This window comes from Rhinolophus hipposideros, assembly GCF_964194185.1.
Source record: "Rhinolophus hipposideros genome assembly, chromosome: X".
NCBI classification, from domain to species: Eukaryota; Metazoa; Chordata; class Mammalia; order Chiroptera; family Rhinolophidae; genus Rhinolophus; species Rhinolophus hipposideros.
In genome coordinates, this window is record NC_138046.1 from 29,060,805 (window position 1) to 29,067,861 (window position 7,057).

Consider the following 7,057-nt stretch of genomic DNA (forward strand, 5'->3'; position numbering starts at 1 on the left):
CATGCAAGAAGCAAACAGAACACCAAATTACCTCAATCAGACAGGTGTTCTACAAGACACAGGATATTGAAGCTGTCAATAATTAATGACAAATGAAGAATTCTCAAGGCAGCTAGGGAAAAGAAGACAGTACTAACAAAATAAAGCCCATCAGATTATCATCAGATTTTTCAGGAGGAACTCTACAAGCCAGGAGGGAGCGGAATCAAATATTAAAAGTATTGAAAGACAGAAAAACACATCCAACAAAATTATCCTTTAGATGTGAAGGAGGAATAAAGACCTTTCCAGACATAATGAAGCAAAGAGAATTTTCTACCACAAGGCTTGTATTACAGGAAATACTGAAGGAGGCTAGTCAACCTGAACCCAAAAGATAGAATGATACAAAATCGTGAGCAAGATTAGTAACAAACAGACATAAGCAGGAAATGGCCACCCCTACACAGAATAGGGCACTGTACACTTAAACAGAATATAAAAATAAACAAGATAAAAACATTAAAAAATGAAAAGGAAGAAGACAACAAAGTACTGCAACTCAGAAATCAAATTACAGCATAAATAGGGACAGTTTGTAACAATAAAATCATAAACGGGGAGAGACTAAAGGTTTTAATTCACAAAATGGAATGAAGATAAGAAACACGCTGAAGGAAAAGGGCTCCTCCTGTATATCAAAATATTGTTTTACATAAACTTAATGGTAACCACTCAAAAAAGTCCAGAACAAAAACACATAACAAAAAAACTAGAAAACAACATCAAAGTCATAGAATACCAAAAACTAAAAGAACAAACAGAAACAAAAAGGCACAGAAACTATGGAGACACTGAGTTACCAAAAACAAAAGATAAAATGACTATCAGAAATCCTCATACATCAATAATCATCTTAAATGTAAATGGACTGAATTCACCATTTAAAAGGCACAGAATAGCAGATTGGAACAGAAAACAAAACCCAACCAATTGCTGCCACCAAGAACCCATCTCAGCTACAAGAACAAATATAGACTCAAAGTGAAAGGTGGAAAACAATACTGCAAGAAAATAAATGGTACCCAGTGAAAATCAGGTGTAGCCATAGATATAGCTGATGAAACAGACTTCAGGATAAAAAAAGTAAAAAGAGACAAAAATGAACACTCCATAAAGATAAAGGAAGCATGCAACAAGAATGTGTAATTTTTTTAAAAAAATAAATATTAAATTGTTTTATTAGTTTCAGGTGAAAAAAGCAATGTGATAGTTAGACATTTAAAGCCCTCATAAAGTAATAACCCACCCCCAAGTTACTATCTCTCTAACATCACATATATCTGATACAATACCATAGACTATCTTCCTTATGTTGTACTCCACATCACCTGACTTCATATACCTACATATTTATTTATAGCTGGCATTCAATATTATACTTCAGCCTCAGGTGTATAGTACATTGCTCAAGCATCTACACAGTCTATGATATGATCCCCCTGATAAGTCCAGTGCCCATCTGGCACCTTACATGACCTTTAGAACATTGTTGATTGTATTCCCCTTACTGTATTAACTACCGATTTGTGTTTCTTGGTAGTTAATGTGTTTCTTGGTTGTGTTTCTTTATGCCTTCACCTTTTTCATCCTGCCTTCAACCCCATTCCCATCTATCACCCTGATAAATCTAGTACCTATCTGGTACCACACCTAGTTACTACAATATTACTGACTATATTCCTTATGCTATACCCTACACCCCATGACTACTGTATAACAACAAATTTGTACCCTCTTAATCCCTATGCCTGTCACTCATCCGTAACCCCCCTCCCATTTTAAAAAAAGACTCCCTAAGACTCCTTGTAATACTGGCTTGGTGGTGAACTCCTTCAACTTTTTCTTGTCTGGGAAGCTCCTCATCTGTACTTCAATTCTAAATGACAACCTTGGATAGATAGCTGGGTAGAGTGATCCCAGCTGTATGCCATTGCTTTTCATCACTTGGGATATTTCCTGCCACTCCCTTCTTGCCTGCAAAGTTACTGTTGAGGAATCAGCTGAAAGTCTTATGGGGGCTCCATTGTAGGTAACTAACTGCTTTTCTCTTGGTGCTTTTAAGATCATCTCCTTATATTTAACCTTATATTTAACCTTAATTTTGATTTGTCTTGGTGTTGACCTCTTTGGGTTTATCTTGTTTGGGACTCTCTGTGTTTCCTGGGCTTGTATGTCAATTTCCTTCACCAGTTTATGGCAGTTTTTGACGTTATTTCATCAAATACATTTTCAATTCCTTGCTCTCTCTCTTCTCCTTCTGGTCCTCCTATAATGGGAATGTTGGTATGCTTGATATTGTCCCAGAGGCCCCTTAAACTCTCCTCTATTTTTTGGATTCTTTTTTTTTCTTTTGCTTTTCTGGTTGGGTGTTTTCTGCCACCTTATTTTCTACATCACTGGTTAGATCCTCCCTTTCATCAAATCTACTGTCCATTCCCTGTAATATATTCTTTTTTTCCTTTGCTGTATCCTTTGTTTCTGGCTGGTTCTTTTTTCTGGTTTTCATCTCCTTTTTTGTGCTTCCTATCTCTGTTGAAGTTCTTGATGAGATCATGGAGCATTCTTATAATAAGTGTTTGGAACTGTGTGTCTGATAGGTTGCTTATCTTCATTTCGCTGTTCTTTTTCTGGAGCTTTTTTCTGTTCTTTTATTTTGGACATGTTTCTTTGTCTCCCCATTTTGGCTGCCTCCCTGTGTTTGTTTCTATATATTATGTAGGACTGAGGTGTCGTCCGGTCATAGTAGAATGCCCTTATGTAGTAGGTGTGCTGTGAGGTTCAGTGTCACAGTCTTTCTGATCACCTAAGCCACACACTCCAGGTGTATGCCTTGTGTGGGTTGTGTGGGCCCTCCTCTTGTAGTTAGCCTTGGTTGATAATTGCACATCAATGTGAGGGGCTGACCCTTGGGCTGGCTGGTTGTGAGGACTTGCCTTGACTACAGTGGAAGAGTTGTTGTGCAGGGACTGATACTATGGAGCAGAATCTGCCTCTGCAGGCTCGGGTGCCTGCCCAATCCACCCCTTGGGTGTGTCATACTTAGAGGTGGCTGGGTGATGCTCCAGCTGATTTAGAAGCTGGCCACAGGGGGCACCAGTCCCAGTACCACCTTGGAGATGATCCACTGTAGGTCTACTTCAGCCATAGTCTATGCCCCACTCAGGTACACCCAGAAGGAGCCAGAAATAAATCCACAGATGGCTGCCACCCATGCTGGGCTTGGAACCACCTTGAAAGGCAAAGCCACAAACCAAGGCAGGCTGCTGCTAGTGCTGGCTTAGGGCTGCTCAGCCAGACTTACAGGTCACTGAAAGAAGCCTGGGTGTGTGTAGGAATGTTGGGCAGGGCCAGGTCTCAAGAAGCCAGCGCTTGGCAAACAATCGGTGGAGAGTCAGAAATGGCAACCACCTATCTTCTCACACCAGGAAGTGGAAGGGCTCAACAAAGAAACAGTGGCCTCTGCCAGTTCCTTTATCCAGGAGAAAGCTGCCTCTCCAGCCCCAGTCCCAAGCCAGACAACTCAATTCCCCACCTTATTTCCATGCTGCCCCAGCACTGGAGCTCAGAGTGAGTGATTCCATTGGTGAGTAAGTCCACATGCAGTCCCTTTAAGAAGAGTGCCTGAGCATGAAGCCACACTCAGTCTCACTCAGTCACAATCTCTGCTGGTTTTCATAACCAAAAATTATGGGGACTTCTCTCCCCGATACTGGAACCCGGGGCTGGGATGGGGCTGGGATCTCTCGCTCTTTTAGGGACCTCCACGGTGAAAAAAAAACCCTCCCAATCTTTAATGGTCACACGTGGGTATGGAACCAGACAGCTCCACATCTCTGACCTTCCTACCAGTCTGGAGGTGGCTTCTTCTGCAAGTCCTTTCTTGAAAGGCCTCAGTTCAGCTTGATTTTAGGCAATTCTCAGTAATGATTGTTTTGTAGATTAGTTGTAATTTTGATGTGGGTGTGAGAGAATTAAGCACAGCATTTACCTACTGTGCCATCTTGGTTCCCTTCTCCATAGGAGGGAGTGTTGGTTGTTAAATTTAATTTGTTAAAATCCATAGAGATGTTTGAGTATTGGTTGTTAAGTTTAATTTGTTAAAATCTTGCCAGTTCCATTTTCTGTGTTGTTGAGACAAAAGGGCTTTCCTTTATTGCTTCTCACTTTCCTTGCTGATGGCACCCATCATACAGACTCTGAGCTAATTAACAGTGCTTTTTACTTGACTGATGATTTCCTCAATCTCTGCTAGAAAGAAACTTATGAACACTTTATGAAATTCAACCATATACAGGATAGTGATATAATAATAGTAAACATGCTGTAGATAATTTAATAGATTGGTGGCATACTATGCTAATCTATAAATCCATAACTGTTAAAAGAACAATCACCATAAATTGTAGCTGGGATAATAACCATGATGCTCAGCCATTGAATGGAATTTCCAGTTTCTTTCATCCAAAAAAATTCAGAAAACTTTGGTGCTCCATGGGTCACTGAGACAAAGCTTGTTTAAACTGGCCCTATCTTATATTCTGGCTCTGTCATTAATGGCTGAATGGCTGTCATTAATTGCCTAGGAACTTTCTCATCTCTACCTTTGGGATAATAGTGATGATGTACCATTGGTATTTTAAAGGCATTATGTGATAATAATGAGACACAAAAGAGCATTTAAGAGTATTACATGAAATTATGAAGTAAATGCATACATATTGCTTGGCATAGTAAGTTGACTACAACACTAATGCATAAGTACAGTGACTGTATTTCCTCATTAGTGTCCTGACTATATTGATTGTAATAATTATAAAGTAAACCAAATAAAATATTGAAAAGTCATGACAAATAGGCTCATTAGATGTAGTACACAATGCCGATCCATTTTATATCTACCTTCAAGCTTAGGATCAGATAGCTAGGGTTCAGTAATCTTAGAGATTGCTCATAGATTCGCAATTGACTTTCACATGGAAAAATAATCAATACACTGTTTAAGATGTTAAAGTTGTGTATTCATGCTTTGATGTATTTCCCCAACTTACCATATGACATGAAGAGACAAAATATTAACTGTTTGGATCTTAACTCATTTCTACTCCTGATTAACCCTCTCTGAATTCAGATGGTACTGATAAGTGGGTCTTGGAAAACTTTATCTGCATAAATATATTATATGTACTTCTGTATATTATATTGTATATTAATTATCTGAGCAACCTTTCCATGATCAGAATTCCACCAAAACAGTTTTTACTCAGTACAAGACCAGGTTAGCACACCTGTTAGGTCTTCTTTATTACTACCAAAGATTGACTTTTAATTGGAGTCCATATTTAAAATATTTTTTAGAAAGATAGTGGAACAATGTTTTTAAATATTGGGGGTAAATACCTAGGAGAGAGATTGCTGGGTCATATGGTCATTTTATTCTTAATTTTTTTGAGGAATTTCCACACTGCCTTCCATAGTGGATCTTGAGATTATTATGCTAATTGAAATAAATCACACAGGAAAAGTCTAGAACCCTATGATTTCACTGATATGTGAGATATAAAACTAAAAGCAACAAAGGAGATAGACAAACAAAGAAACAAAAACTTGTAGACAAAGATGATAGTTTAGAGGTTACCAGAGGGTAAGGGGGCAGAGGGTTGTAGATGAGGGTAAACATGGTCAAATATATGGTGATGGTAGGAGAACTGACTCTTGGTGGTGAACACATAATGTGGTATACAGATAATGCATTACCTAATTGTACACTTAATACCTATGTAACTTTACTAACCATTGTCACCCCAATAAACTTTAATTTAAAAAAAGATGGTGGAATAGGTAAACACTGTGTTTGCATCCTTTCATGACCACTTCAAAATTGCAACTAAACTACAGAACAACAATCATTGAGAATCGCCTGAAGTCTAGCTGCCCAGAAGTCTAATGCTAAAGGATATACAGAATAAGCAATCTAAAGACTGGTTAGAGGGGCAGAGATGTGGAACAGGCTGGTCCCACACCCACATGTGGCAATTAAATATTGGGAGGGATATCTCAGCTGCAGAAGTACCCCCTGAAGAAAGAGGTGTCACAGCTCCACCCCAGAATCCCCAGCCCAGGGTTATAGAGCCAGGAATAGAAGTTCCCACAAATTCAGGCTGTGAAAACCAGTGGAGGTGTTGCTGAGTGAGAAAAAGGGCAGCTATAATCCCAGGTATTCCTCTTAAAGGGCTCATGTAGGGCCTTACTTGTTGATGGACTGTCTTGCTCTGAGTTTCAATGCTGAGGCAGCAGCTCAAAAGGTGCCAGGGACATATAGGGAGGAACTGAATTGTCTGTTCTCAGGTTAAGGGTCGGAGGGGCAGAATTCTCTTGAGCAGGGATGCTGGCAGAAACAATTGTTCCTGTGTTGAGCCCTTGCCATTCCAACATACAGACTTAGGTGGGCACCATAACTGAGTCTCCATCAACCTGGCTATGCCATTCATCCTGCCATGGTGATTTCCTGAAACCCTTACCGTCCAACTTGTGGGCCTAACCAAGTCACTTCCAGTGTGTTTTCCATACAAATGGCATGTCTTGACTCAGGCTCTGTGATTTCATAAAATCTCCCAAAGGTTCACAAATGTCAAATGATTAACATCTGGCTGTGGTATGCCCTGAACATCTTGCTGAGCCTGGCACTGGTGCCAGCCAGCTTCTGTTCAAGGCTTAGATTCTCTCAGGCACCTACAAGCCCAGCATGGGTGGGGACAACATATGGATTGCTTTCTGGTTCATTACAGGTGACCCCAGGCAAGACACAGGCTGCAGCTGAACATGGCCTGCCTTGGGGCCCTTCCAAAGAGTCCCCAGGGTCAGCATGCCCAGTGGACAGCTTTGGACCAAGCCAAAGCATCATCTGGCTGTGTCCAAGGATGACAAATCCAAAGGCCAGAATGTGTGGACACCATAACGCTGCTGAAGTGAATCCTGCTATGTAAGGTCAACCCCTGCACAACAGCTCCTCCACTGT